A 15,612-nucleotide genomic window follows, 5' to 3' on the forward strand; every position below is an offset into this window, starting at 1 on the left:
TCTAGCCTCACAATTACATAAATATAAATACAAATAAATCTACAACATTAAACAATATAACCACATCAAGCAAAACTCAACTTTCGCCAGTTACATTAAAGTCCAAATCAAATCCAAACCCATTGGCAATCCCGATTGAACCGGTAGTAACTAGCTGTAACCGGTTTATTGGGATTGACCGCGTTAAGTTTTATTTGCCAATTAATTTGACGACCGTACTTTCTGTTATGTTGGCGGTACTTTTAGTTATGTCGGTTTCTGGTATGCTGACGGCAGTTTCGTGCGGTACGTTGCTTTTGATGTGCGGTTGTATTGATTAGTTTTGCGTAATTGGATGTTGGGGGTTATTGAACAAAAGTTATTTACGATACAAGTGCGGAAAAGAGGGAATTCAAAACGAATGGCGATAAAATTAACACACGACCGAAGGGAGTGTTTTAAATCGATAAGAGTTGCGAATTACCTATTCGCTCGTGTATCGTACAACGTTTTACAGTACATATGGCTCTTCAAATTTTCGACATACGCAATTACGCACGGACTAGTACGGGAAAGTAGGACCATAAGTACTGTAAACTACTTTTTTAATACAGTTGCTCAAAAAGTGCTACTTTACGTAGCTGTTTAGCGTGCGGAAAGTTGGTTATCTCGAACTAGTGCTTTTTACTTTTCCAATTTTTTTAAATTTATACTTGTTCCAATTCACGACTACTTATTGATGAGTGTTAATATTAGTTTCCTTTAAACGTCGTAATCAGCATAAAAACCTACCGTTAATGTAAGAATACGAAAAATATTACATATTTCATATTTAATTACTTACCTCTTCATCATTATAACACGTTTATTTTTTAATATTCAATATTGAAAATTCCGTTCTTAATAAGTTGACTGAATGGAACGGAATAGCTGCCAAACGCCCATAGATATAATATACTTAAAGACGACGTCTAACCGAGCTGTCACTGTTACCACTTTTGTTTAGTGTACGATTAACAATGTTTTTCTTATTTTTTCGCAACTGTATTAAAAAACGTCGTTCGATACACGTGCGGAAATGTCATTCTTCACTCGTCCCGAGTCTTGCCACTCGCCTGCGGCTCGTGGCAAGATATCTCGGTACTCGTGAAGTAATGACATACCTTCCGCACTAGCATCGAAATGTACTATTATAGACGACTTACCAATTTGCATTAGAGACTAGAGCTGACCACGAATAATCGCTAATACTATAATACTGGTTAAAGTGTACCACGTTTACAATCGTGTAGGTATAGTCAGCGTCAAAATAATTATTAGGTAGGTATAGGTACCTAGGTTCAGTAACGTACCAAAATTTGCCAATACCAAATTGGTCAGTGTCAGTACCAGTGCTCGCAAATTTTGGTGAAGATGATTTGTGTTAGGAGTCTTGAATGCAACTTTACAATAATAGTAATGTCTCCATAAAATATTTTTGAATCAATCCCTAGTAATAAGAGTCCTTTTATACAAGAAAACAAAATAAATCATAAAACACAAATTATTATAATTGAGATCATGTTTAAAACAAGATGAAACTTGAATCCTCTATTTACATTGTAGACTCGCGGCGGCCATTTTGAAAAGCTGTTTAAAACAAAATGGCGGGCGCTATTCGTCACGCGCCATCGCTATCGGGCTATCGCGTCTCTGGAGAAAAAAATACGGCGAGGACAAGTTCCTGGCCATAAATTCATTAGACAAGCGGAGTTTTTTTTAAAAACCACGTTCGAGTTAACTTAAGAAGGTGTAGAAGTGAATTTAAAATGAAAGCTAATAAATTAGGATTAGATTATGAGACTGATGAGACACAAATGCAACCAATATTACAATGTAAACAACTTAAATTGCAAAAAGTCTCGAGACAACTTTGCTATTTTAAATTTCAACCGATAATCCCTTTGCTGTCGCATTTATTGACGTAACATTACTCACATTATCAATGTGCAAAGTTGCAGATCGTTCTCAAAATTTCTGGAAATATTCATTAAAAAAATCTCATGCAAGTTTCCACTTAGAGAGTTCCCGTTCAGATTAGGGATTACCACTCAATATTCTTAACTGGTTGACGACTGTTTAATTTAACATTCAAGTTACTCATTGGCGTCTATTTCAGGTGTCATATAAATCGAAAATTAAGAAGTTTGGCAATGAAAGTGCAGAGAAAAAAATACCGAGAACACTTCATGGAAACTTTGCAATTTTTGAAAATTCTCTTTGGCATATTGCCTGTATGCTAGTTACAACTGTCACAAGCGATGACAATACAATATCCGCTCATTTTAGGGTAAAAATTCGACCCTATTCCTAAGACTCCACTGTCCGTCTGTTCGTCTGTCTGTCTGTCTGTCTGTCACCAAGCTGTATCTCACCAACCGTAATAGCTAGACAGTTGAAATTTTCACAGATGATGTATTTCTGTTGCCGCTATAACAACAAATACTAAAAATTAGGGAACCCTCGGTGGGCGAGTCCGACTCTCACTTATCCGGTTTTTTTAAGTACTTACATATGGACGTGTATAACCATGTCTTAGTACAGTCATTATATCCAAAAAACCGACCCTACCCGTGAATAATTAGTTCTTGGATTTTTTTTTCGTAGGTCCCTCGGGGGGGTCACTGGGAGTGTAAATTCAAAAAGTAGGCTGAATCAGGCTCCTGCGTATATTCGAAAAATGGCTTTTTTCCAAAAAAAACGGTTTTTCTTCAATAACTCGGCCATTTTTGATTTTACAGGAAAACCGTAAGGACACAAATTGTAGGAAATTTGATTCTCTACAAGTTAGTCCAGTCATTATATCCAAAAAACGTCCCTTCCCGTGAATAATCAGTTCTTGGATTTTTTTTTTCGTGCGTCCCTCGGGGGAATCACTGGGAGTGTCAATTCAAAAAGTAGTCTGAATCAGGGTCCCGTATATATTCGAAAAACGGTTTTTCTTGAATAACTCGGTCATTTTTGATTTTACAGTAAAACCGTAAGGACAAAAATTTTAGAAAATTTGATTCTCTACAAGTTTGGTCCTCACAATTTTTCTTCTAGGATCGATAGTTTGAAAATAAAATTTGAAAAAAGCGACAAAATCAAAATATTTTCAACATCTCGTTTATTTTCAACTTTACGACATAAATGAAGAGGACTAAACTTGTAGAGAGTCAAATTCTAAACAATTTTGGTCCCCACCTTTTTCCCCCAAAATCGATATTTTAGAAATTAAACCTGAAAAACGCGATAAATTCAAAATATTATCATTATCTCCTATGTTCCACTCTTTACGGCATAAATGAAGGGAAACAAACTTGTAGAGAATCAAATTTTGTAAAATTTTTGTTCTCACGGTTTTACTGTAAAATCAAAAAAGACCGAGTTATTCAAGAAAAACCGTTTTTCGAATATACACAGGACCCTGATTCAGTCTACTTTTTGAATTTACACTCCCAGTGATTCCCCCGAGGGACGTACGAAAAAAAAATCCAAGAACTGATTATTCCAAGAAGGGTCGGTTTTTTGGATATAATGACTGGACTAACTTGTAGAGAATCAAATTTCCTACAATTTTTGTCCTTACGGTTTTACTGTAAAATCAAAAATGGCCGAGTTATTGAAGAAAAACCGTTTTTTTGGAAAAAAAACCATTTTTCGAATATACGCAGGAGCCTGATTCAGCCTACTTTTTGAATTTACATTCCCAGTGACCCCCCCGAGGGACCTACGAAAAAAAAATCCAAGAACTAATTATTCACGGGTCAAAATCTATAATGACTGTACTATCTGGTCCACCTTAACTCTGCGGGAAGCGGCGAGACGGCGCCGCCCACTACGTCATAATTTATTTATCCTGATGACCTCACGAGTCCGTTCCTGCTTTTTCAACGGCTAATATTTATAATAAAATACCTTTTAAAAGTATGTGTGCGAGTTTAGCGTGCGTGTTGTGGGTTCTGTGGTGAATTTTCTAAAATAAAGTCGAAATACCAAAATTGGGGAAAATGCACCTTCGATATGTTGTTACAAGTCGTGATCACAGAAACTGTACGCTATTTTCACCAATATAGACAACTTATAACAGATTAACATAGTTCCTTAGAGAACCTTCCTTAGAGATTTTGAGATAATCACAAGATCTAGAGACGATTTAGAGATCAACTAGATCTACATTAGATATCGACTAGATGTGACTTGGATATCTAAGTCATAACTTGTCGAAATCGTTCAAGAGGACCTCCAGAATCGCGGAAACGATTTGACATATCTATCTTACAAATATCTTTAAACTATCCATATCGTAACTTGTTGAAGTCTAGTAGAAATCTAATTCATTTTCCGAATCGAGCCGCAATTATGTTAAGCGACAGAATTATGGGTACTACCTACTTGTATATGCTTATTTGTTTGTAAATGTCACCATAAAAAAACGTTTAAGTGTAGTAAGAATGCGTTTTATCGTTAAAACTAGTTTTCCGTAGATATCGCCTCAGCGAAAACACGTCACGTGTATTAGTGAAAACTAATAAAAACTAATTTTCCGCAAGAACTTGGTGAAAGCTGGTTTTAACTGGTTTTTTTCAGCCAAAACTAGTACCTATGTACGTTTATATACCTACTTATTTCTGTATTCATATAGATTATAAGTATTATTGTTTTTCGTTGTTTAATAATATATTTCGAGTTCGACGTATTTCACATTTTTTCTCGGCACGGCGTTTTTTCTTGCCTTTGCTAGGTATCTAAAGGTTCTCCAGAAGAGATCACACGTAAGCGGTAAGACAGTCTGTTGTTACCTTTATGTAACTGTCTTTGTTTATCCCTGTACATGTATTGTAAACTGTGTGAGATGGCAATAAAGTGTATTGCATTGCATTCTAATGTTGTTACTGGAATGCTGCTCTATTTATTTTTATATCTCAAACAATTTGCACTTTCTCAATAAAGCTAGGAACCATTGTTGTCTTCACAGTATCCAAAGGAACCCCAAAACGGTATCCCGCTTATTTTATTCTCATTTGCAATATGGCACACCATTTTTATCTCCTCTGCTTTATGTCCTTTAAGGGGAGTAATTAAAATTATTATAGGTATTTATTGCAACAAAAACCCATTATGTTGTTTGTACCAACACAATGTTAATAAAGACGTATGTACGCTTACAGTATTGTCGGTTACGTCGTTTTGTTAGTCAACAATTGGGCCTAATCGAGTCGTGTTTACACTCATTAGCGATATTTAGCTGTTTTGGTTTGTTTTATGATGTCAATAAATTTTAGCTGTTTTTTTTAACGCTTCTGTTAATTTCCGCTGTTTTTTTTGTTTAGATTAATGTGAAGGCCGTGCAAGATTGTAAGTACATGGGCCTAATTGAGAAAATATTTAGATCGTATAATATCAATTTAGTAAAGGGGCCCACTGATTAACAGTCCGCCGGATGGTATCTGCCTATCAATGTTCGGAACTGTCAACTTTTTGTTCTAACTGACAGGCCGATACCGTCCGGCGGAGTGTTAATCAGTGGGCCTCTTAAGTAGGTAATAAGGTTTTTGGGTATTACGGAATCACTACCGAATATAAGGTAAATAATTACAAAAATGAATTCCACCAGGGTCAAAAACTTTTTAGTAACTTTTTAGTGTTAAGATGTGGACCTCATAAAATAGATGAAATTTAAATCTAATTTTTCTTACCGGGCCTTTATAATAGCTATTACCTATGATAATTGCCTGAGTAAAATGTACCTACCTAAATCTTTTTCTTACTGTCCACATTTTTTCGTTTTGACCCATCATCTCAGGCCATATTAGCTTGCCCGAATATTTACATCTGAGCCATAAAAAACCCTTTTTAACACCAACATGGCCTTCTTCCATTTTTTTTTATTTTTCTATCCATTGCTCGTAGACGCTCTACGAAGACGTAGCACTCGTACAGCACCAGCGTAGCACCTTTGTAGTACAAGGGCATTTTCCCTTGAAAGTGAATCATTTACTTTTTTTCGAAAATTCATCAACTTTTGAGTTTTTTCTACTACAATCATGAGGACTATCGATTTAACTTAACGCATTTTCACATACATTTTGTATGGACCCTTACAAATTGCATGACACCCAAAATTTGTATGAAAAACTGGGGACACTTTTCTTTGTCTCATTCAATAGTAAATAAAGTTAATGGTACCATTTTTTCTGAAAACCCCCACAAACATCACAACAAAATAAAGACCGGAGGCGTAATCGGATTGCAATATCAGTGTGTGCAGAAAGAGGAGAGAATGCATTATTGAGTAAACGTGCGTTTCTGGTTAAAGAATAAGATGTATAATAGAATAGAAAAGTAAGAAATAGCACTCGTTAAATATTTTAAATTTTGAATAATATTAACTTATTCCATAGCTTTAGGTTTAGGTATCATTGGTTTTCAATTTAGCGCAGAAAGTTTTAAAAACAACAAAAGTAACTTCAGTTCAGACTACATTTCAGCTGTTTTGACTATATTCTCGTTAACAGCTAACTCAGAATAACCAATCTGGAGGCGGTCTGGGCAGGTGGTTATTAATTAATAGAGCGATAATTGACTGCCCCGGGCTGTTATTGGGAGCTATCACAACATTTGGGTCACGAGTCTGCATGCTGCTGAGGGACCGACGAGTCTTGATCGTTTAAGAAAATCTGGTACACTGTAGTGTGTCACCCTGCCAGGATCGCCATGTGAGGTTGGGCGTTAAAGATACAACCGATAGGTTATAAGCAGAGCTCGGCGGGGGTGAGCTGTTTTTAGAGTTTGCACAACATGGACATGCCTTGTCATTCGATGGTATATGTGGTGTAATTTAATAACTAAATAAATTGTTTTATTTAGGGTACCTTTCCGCTACGATCTTTACGTCGCCATTAAAACAAATGAATTTTATAGCAAGCTTTTTTAGTAAACCTCTTCAAATAATATGTATATCCATCCATATGCTACTATTAAAGTTGATTTGTACATAAGGCATTGTCATTTTAGTTTAATTATAATTAATAAAGTTTTACTTTAATATTTCTTTCTAATGTGTATCTATATTAATATCTACACTTGACTTAAGTGACGTCAAAAGGGCTCACCCCTGCCGAGCTCTGGTTATAAGTAAGGCTTTATTCTGGATAATATAACATATCACTCGTATATATATATAAGGCTACAATACGAGAGTGTGAGTGTGGCGTTGCGCGCACACTACAACATAACACAATACCATATTTAAAACTTTCGCGTTTTGAACACATATTTATACGCGAAAGGTTAATATGAATACAATATAATAGGGTATTTGATTGAATTTCAAATAAATTATTTCACACCATGCATGTATAAAGCACCAGATAATTACCAGAAAAACATAGATAGCAGCTATTTTTAAACACAACAAATTGACTAGAAATAGGTATAAAAAGTAGACGAGTTAACCGTGACGTCATTGTGTAATGTTTCATATAAATTCCATATAAACAAATCGTTTTGACAGTTCTAAAAAGAAACTGATTTGAATGGTAACAGTATACCCTATACTCTTTATTGCACACCTCACTCAGCTTACAATACTTGTTCAGAAACATAAACAAAGACTAGTGAATAGAGGCAGCAACGTAAGATCTAGCAAATATTTTACTTTTAAAATTATAATATGGTTTAGTAATATAAAAGGTTTTTCAAACGAATGATTCATTCACCCAACATTTATATTTACCACGTTTAAAAGCGAAGGTAAACATTATACACTAACGATGCCGATACTAAGGGCTTTAAAATTAATAGTTATTTTACTTGTTCTCACATGATATAGAGAAGTTGTTACGAGGGTAACAATGAAATTTCCTGAGCTACTTAATATGGCACAAAAAAGTCAAGGCAGTGGATTTAAGCCTCCCTGCCCTCAATGTCCTAATGATTCTGGTCAGAAAAAAAAATACACAAAGAGGGTCTAAGGTTAGGTTATGTTAGGTCAACATTATCAAATTAACGGCTAAAACTGACGATCGCCGATCAAACAATAAAAAGTGTAATGCAAAACGCTTGCAAGTATCAAGAATGTTCAATCGGCGTACATTTCAACGTACGAGTTAGCCTGTAATAGCCTTTGGGTGCAATCACACCGGGCCGCAGCGCCTCTAGTTTTCAACCACCCTGTATTTACTTACTGTAAGGCAGACCAATCATATACAACGCTTAATATATAGGGCCCGATTCGGTTTATGAAATAGACATCTATTAGGCATCTTTTAGACATCACCAAAATACGATAACGATATGTTTAAGATTTAACCTGTCAAACTTGACATTTGCACGATTCTGGAGATACTCTTGAACGATTTCCACATGATATGACTTAGAAATCTAATTCACATCTAATTGATATCTTACTCTATTTAACTTAAAAGTGACATTAGTTGCCCGAATTGCGCTGCAAAAGAGAACTAGTTGATATCTAAACTATAACGTATCTAGAATGGATCTAGAACGTGTCGTCTCTTGTGAATATCTTGAAGTTCGAATACAGCCGATACTCGTATACCGCATAGGCGGTATGCTGTCTATTGGGGAATTAAATTGTTAAGGTGGGATTCCACCAGTGTGCAGCACAAGCATATTCAGTAGGCACAAAAATGCTGGTGGAACCCCGCCTTTACGCAGCTACTCGCACTACTAAACTACCTCAGCAGAAATTAGCGCCTTTCAACCCTTGGTTTATAATCTATTATTGCATAACACTTATTAAAGCACCTATTACAGCCATTTTACTCAAACAATCAAGAGCTCGAGTGGAGACCACGGACTAGCAAGCGCAGCATAGGACGTCCACCCACAAGATGGATGGACGACCTTGTTAAGGTCGCCGGAAGACGCTGGAAGCGGGTCGCTTCCAACCGGCACGTATGGAGATCCAAGGGGAGGCCTATGTTCATCAGTGGATGTCTTATGGCTGAGATGATGATGATGATGATGACTCAAACAATAGGTAGCGACATTACAACCCAATTCACTATTATTCTTTCTTACAACTTCGTCGGTAAATCACAACTGACCAAAGCCAGTCACACAGAAACTTTTCTTAATCGCACACAGTCCTAACTGGCTTCAATTTTCATTGACATACGACCTTGTCGCACCAAGCCTCCGTTTCTATTTGAGTGGTCAAGCTTAACGGAACAAAGTCCTATCTTAGTATTAAAGTTATAATGAGTTAGAGCCCGATTCGGATTTAGAAATAGACATATATTAGACATCTTTTAGACATCACCAAGATACGATAACGAGATATTCAAGATCTAACCTGTCAAATTTGACATTTGCGCGATTCTGGAGATACTCTTGAAATATTTCCACAGGATATGACTTAGAGATCCAATTCACGTCTAATAGATATAATTGCTTTAACGTAAAGTGACAATGGGTTGCCCGAATTGCGCTGCAAAAGAGAACTAGTTAATATCTAAACTATAACGTATCTGGAATGGATCTAGTACGTGTCGTCTCTTGTGAATATCTTGAAGTTCGAATACGGCAGTTAGTTCGTTGTTTAAGCGATCAAATAAGTCAGATCGGTGCGCCCGACTGCGCTCAGAATTAAGTGAAGCAAGAACGATTAAAAATGTTATCTGAGAAAAATGGAGGATCGTTATTGGTTATCTTTGTGCGTAGGCTGTAAATTTAAGGGGGGATTAGCTATGTGTTTTTTCAACCCTTTGTCGTTATGATTGAGATAACATTGTAAAAGGCGTTCTATTTTAACCCATTGACTGCCAACCCTCATTAATATTTCATGATAATGATTTTTTCTTCCTCGCATTAATAAGTTTATTGTGTTACTAACCATGTATTACTATGTATTATGAATCTTTGTTATTTGAAATAAATGATTATTGATTGATTGATTATCCCGGCATTTTTGCAACGGCTCATGATGGGAGCCTGGGGTCCGCTTGACAACTAATTCCATGATTTGACGTCATCATTGGCCACAGCATCTTGACAGATGATTGTGCAGCGACAGTATATTAAGAAGAGGTCTGTACGCCGGCGGAGATCGACTGCCATCTGACCTTCCAACCCAGAGGGGAAACTAGGCCTTATTGGGATTAGTCCGGTTTCCTCACGATGTTTTCCTTCACCGAAAAGCGACTGGCAAATATCAAATGGTATTTCGTACATAAGTTGCGAAACGAAACGAAGGTGTGTGGATATGACGCCCGACTTTCAATCCGGAATTATGGTAATGGTATAAATATGAAGCGCTGGTGGCCTAGCGGTAAGAGCGTGCGATTTTCAATCCGGAGATCGCGGGTTCAAATCTTGGCTCGTATCAACGAGTTTTTCTGAACTTATTTACGAAATATCATTTGAAGTTTACCACTAGCTTTTCGGTGAAGGAAAACATCCAGAGGAAACCTGCATACATCTGCGAAGAAATTCAAAGGTGTATGCGAAGTCCCCAATCCGCAGTGGGCTGGCCTGGGGACTATTATATCCCAAACCCTCTCGAGCTTGAGATTATTGAGATTATTTATTATTATAAGTTCCGAAAAACTCATTGGTACGAGCCGGGGTTTGAACCCGCGACCTCTGGATCGAAAATCGCACGCTCTTACCACTAGGCCACCAGCGCTTCATATTTTATTTAATGATAATGATACTTGAAAAAAAAATAAGCGCCCAAATGCTTATGGTACTTAAGTCAAATTTAATAATTTTTGCAAAAAAGCAGATGTCTGACGTCTATGAAATTGTGCACAAAACTAAGAGCACCTAAATTAAAAATTAATTGTCAGTAAACTAAAACAAAACGATATAGAAAATAAACTCCACTCCAGCATTTCAAACACAAAACAATGAATTTCAATATCAAAAGCACACAATTCTTTATATAATTAAAATATCAGCGTCTGCATTAGCGCAAGCATAAATAAATTTTTTGGGGTAGAGCGGGGCAAGCAGGTAAACCCTTGCCCTTACAAATATAATTAAGTATAACCCAATAATGAACAAACAAAAACCGGGAAAACCTGGGAGATTTTATTATCATTATTTGCATATTAAAATAATTATAATTATGCAACGGGCAAGTATTTGAGTCCGTGGAGAGTTATTAGGTTAATTATTGTATGTTACGTTATTTCTAACATTTCTACATTATGTATTGATCTTTTGATTTCTTACACCGAGAAAATGAGTATGTAATGTAAGGTTTTAATTTTCATTAAGTTATATTATTTATAGTTCTTAGTTAGCTTCTGTTTTTTTACCACAATTATTTGTATAAATCCTGCACCTAATGCATGTATTAAATAGATTATTTTGTTCTAATTGAGAGTAAAAAACATGTATTTTCTATTAATATATTTAGTCAAGTACATAAAAGCATATTTATATGAAACTGACACTGAATCCATACTTAAATTATAAAATAAATCCTATTTTTTTAATTGGCCTAAAAAGTATGCCAAACTACATTGTAATGTTATAGTAACATTATGTCTTACTACAATAAACAGTGCACGCTAGAACCCTCACTAATCTCTAAACACACTGTCTAACCTCGTTCTGCCACACTTGCATACAAATTCAAAACAAAAACAATTCATATTTACAATATATTTAATGCACAAGCAAACGTGAACTTAATTAAGTTAAAATGATCAAACAAACGCCTCTCTTTCGTTCTATTTATGTTAAAATCACATTTTACATTCAAATGTAAACTTTAAGCTTTCGACTTAAGGTTGAAATGAGTTTGTTTTCCAAGTGGTCAGTATTTTTTCTCCATAGTGTGATCATATTAATTTATATTCAAATGTAATTTATGCCGGTCTTCCTCTTTGCCCATAAGCCTTTCTTGATAATTTGAGGTTCGGACGGTGTCCGTGCTCCGTGAAATTATAAAAATACGAGCCTTGAATACATTATGTAGGTACCTACGTGAGTTTATTATCAGTTCTTGGTTTTTGGATTTCTAAAGAACGTAAAACGGGTCAGACGCAACGACGAAATATATATTGAAGAAAATCTCATACATTTTTGACTTAGAAAAACACTTAATTTGACTAACCCTTAGCTCTGACACATAGCACTAAAAGTTTTCCTTTCTTCATGAATATACCCCGCTCATTGATGACCTATTACCTAATACACTATTTCCCGCATATTGTGGGAATTTAGTAACACTACAATACACCATATTGTAGTCACTACAACTACAATATGGTGTACTGTAGTGTTACTGGATTCACACCTCAAGAAACAAAAGTCGATCGATACAATATTAGAACAACCCCCCAAATCAAAGTATTCCCTTGCTCCTCGTACTCGTTGATCCCGTTCCTATTTAGTTTTGGCAATCACGAATTTTCCAACTTCCAAAAAAAAACATCTATATACAGGTTGTCCCAGAAATCGACGTCAAGCCGTAAACGGATGATAGACCAGGTCATAACAGTTATCATAAAAATACAAAAAAAAAACCAACTCATGTTTTTTAAAAATTATGGTCACTTTAACAATTCACTAAAAATCCACACCGTGTAATGGTTCTTTAACTCTTGTAACTACAAATTCCATAATTTATTCTAATTTTTTTATTATTGTGTAATCTTGAATAATTACAGGTTGTGGATTTTTTAGTGAATTTTTAAAGAACATGAGTTGGATATTTTTTTGTATTTTTATGATAACTGTTATGACTTGGTCTATCATCCGTTTACGGCTTGACGTCGAATTCTGGGACACCCTGTATAATACCCCCTTGAATCAAAGTATTCATTCAAAAACCCCTGAAACCTGAAACCTCATTTTAGTGTCCCTGACTAAATTTACACCTCAAGAAACAAAAAACGTCGATCGATACAATATTAGAACACCCCTCAAATCAAAGTACTCCCTTGTTGCCCGTTGAAAGGGTTCACAATCAGATAATAGATATATTTCCGCTCCATATTCCGCGAGTATGATGTAGTGCGGATAAATCTCTCGCGGGTGTGTTTAGAATTCGACTGTCGAAGGATGGGATAATGGAGAAAGGCACAGTAGGGCAGCAGAAGTATTGCTTGACCAAATTAAGAGCAGCTTTGATTTTCATTTTTTTAGGCGTATTAACATAAAAATATGATTAAAAAGTTACATAACTTTAAGTTATCAAAAGTAGGTACAAGATTTATACAACACACTCCTGCAACTGTCAGATTTCTTATTCTAATTCACAAATTAAAATTTAATAATACCAAGGCTCTGACCGTTAGGCGTTATACGAACTTGAAAAATCCCAATTTGATAACTAGTCTTTGATTTGTAATTCATTTTAATCTTGTGGCAAGTTTGTGCCATATCATTCCAATAAGAAATTAAGATTTTTCGGGGTTGGTCCCATATTAAAAGTAGCTCAGTATAGCGAATAGAATCAAACCCTATATATAAAGCCCTGTAGTGGGAGACACGCTGTATTTTGCTTAAAACGGCACATGTACGGCCCGATTCTAACTTTAAAATACGTCAATTAATAGATCTGGAAACGATATGGATTAGATATGTCAGTGTCAAATGTGACGTTTCTTCAAACAAATACGTCACTTTTGACACTGACATATATAATTCATATCGTTTGCAGATCTATTAATTTTGACGTATCTTAAAGTTTGAATCCGGCAGTTAGCCTACTGTACTGTACCAACTATAGAAAATACTAGCTACACGGAAAATTCCGACGATACGAGTTCAGAACTACAGCCCCGGGTATAGCTTTATTGTGATTTATCATTGAGATAAAAAAATATTTGTCGAACTGATCCCGCCTCCGTGCGCAAACTACTGGGCGGGGATCGGCACCAACTTGTGAATGTTATATGATAGGAAACTACATATATTGGGGCTTTGTGCTATCTTCAACATTGTTTATGTGCAACATGCGTTTGATGCACGAAATTTAATAAATAGATTTGACCAATTATGTTTTAATTATAAGGGGTCATCCATTAATTACGTCACACGTTTAGGGGGAGGGAGGGGGTCAAGAAAATGTGACATATTGTGACATGGGGGAGGGGGGAGACACAAACTTTGTGACGTCACTTTAACTTCATCAGTAACCGAAAATTTATTTAAATTATTTAGTTCGCTGTACATTTAAATAACAAGTTTTTAAAACGAAAATAGTTTTTAATCGTTTAATTTTCTTTCCTAAGAGGTTTTGGGTTATAAAATTACTAATATTTATATCGTCAAAAATATTTTGATAAAATATTAATAATACTTAGGTATTTACTTAATTCGATTTGGCGATTTCGTAGAAAAAATGTGACGTCACACTAGGGGGGGAGGGGTGTGCCAAATGTGACCAAGTGTGACAAGGGGGGGGAGGGGTCAAAAAACCTAGAAATTGGTGTGACGTAATTAATGGATGACCCCTAAGTAGGTATGATACAAAATTGACCTCTTAAACTGAATAGTTATCTGTTGTGTGTATTGTATTTTTTAGCAGGAGCCGGTTTCTATAAGTAATATTAAGTTTACTTTTTGATGATAGGTACATAGAATGTATAATTTGACATCAACGTAACTGCAAGTTGATAAACTTTTTGTACGAAACGCATATCGGAAGCAAAGCTTGTGAGGCTCGGTACAAAATTCACACGCGAGTGAAGGTGCGGTTGCGACACTTGCGACATGGAGTACATTTGATTTGTTGTGACTACTATTATTACTATTGGACGACTTCCCGTAAGCACTTGGGGTCTTATTGACGCTTCTCGGTTCAAGAAATTCCAGTGCTCTGTATCGACTCGTTAAGAACTCTTTAAATTGGCTAAACGTAGGTAAAGCGTCTGAAGCCGAGTTAGTCGCCACGTTAAGTTCCCATTGCCTGCGCGATTCGGGGTCTAGTTTTGACGACAGCAAATGAATGACTATAATGTCCCACGTGGACACATCGATGCCTAAATTCGACAGTGCGCTTAAACAATCGTTCGACGTGTCCATCAGATCCTTAAGGAACCCTGGGGACTCCGCCGTTGCACTCTTTTGACTTAACAATCGTTTAAGTATACAATGCGACAAATACTTTTTGTTATTATATCGTTGCTCTAATTGTGTCCAACATCTAGTATAATTTGTGTCGGAAACAGGTATATTGCGAAGCAACTGCTCCGCCTCCCCAGTTAAATAACTTTTTAAATACTGTAATTTTTGAACACTGTCTAGCGAGTCATTATTATGTATCATTGACACAAATAAATCTCTGAACGTCGTCCACTCATGATATTTCCCCGAAAAGCTAGGAATACTCAACTTAGGAAGTTTCACTACATTTGGCCTAAAGGAAGTGTTATCTTGACTGTCATTACCCCTTGACTGACTAACCAACGAACGAGTACACTGAGCTAATCCTTCTTTTAATTCGCATTTGTAATCAGTATACTCTTCTTCCGTTTTATCGTATGTATCTCCCGTAACATAAGACCTTGATTTTAAAGCTGCAACGTCGGGCAATCGCATTAATTCTTTGTGTCCTTTTCTAAAGTCGGACCAAAGCTGTTCTAAGGTTTCTAACCTACTCTCCAAGTAATGCTGGGTTATGCG

The 15,612-nt window shown here is 36.0% G+C and overlaps 1 long non-coding RNA gene across 1 annotated transcript in view; it reads right to left on the bottom strand.

Annotated features, from left to right (window-relative positions):
* Positions 1–1,221: 1,221 nt before the first annotated feature.
* LOC134674407 (uncharacterized) overlaps positions 1,222–15,612 on the bottom strand; it is a 461,157-nt gene continuing 446,766 nt past the window's right edge. Inside the window, exon 3 of the long non-coding RNA XR_010099599.1 lies at positions 1,222–1,237. This is a non-coding gene — a long non-coding RNA (uncharacterized LOC134674407). The remainder of the gene's footprint in view (positions 1,238–15,612) is intronic.

The sequence above is a fragment of the Cydia fagiglandana genome, chromosome 20 (genome assembly GCF_963556715.1).
Source record: "Cydia fagiglandana chromosome 20, ilCydFagi1.1, whole genome shotgun sequence".
Lineage (NCBI taxonomy): Eukaryota > Metazoa > Arthropoda > Insecta > Lepidoptera > Tortricidae > Cydia > Cydia fagiglandana.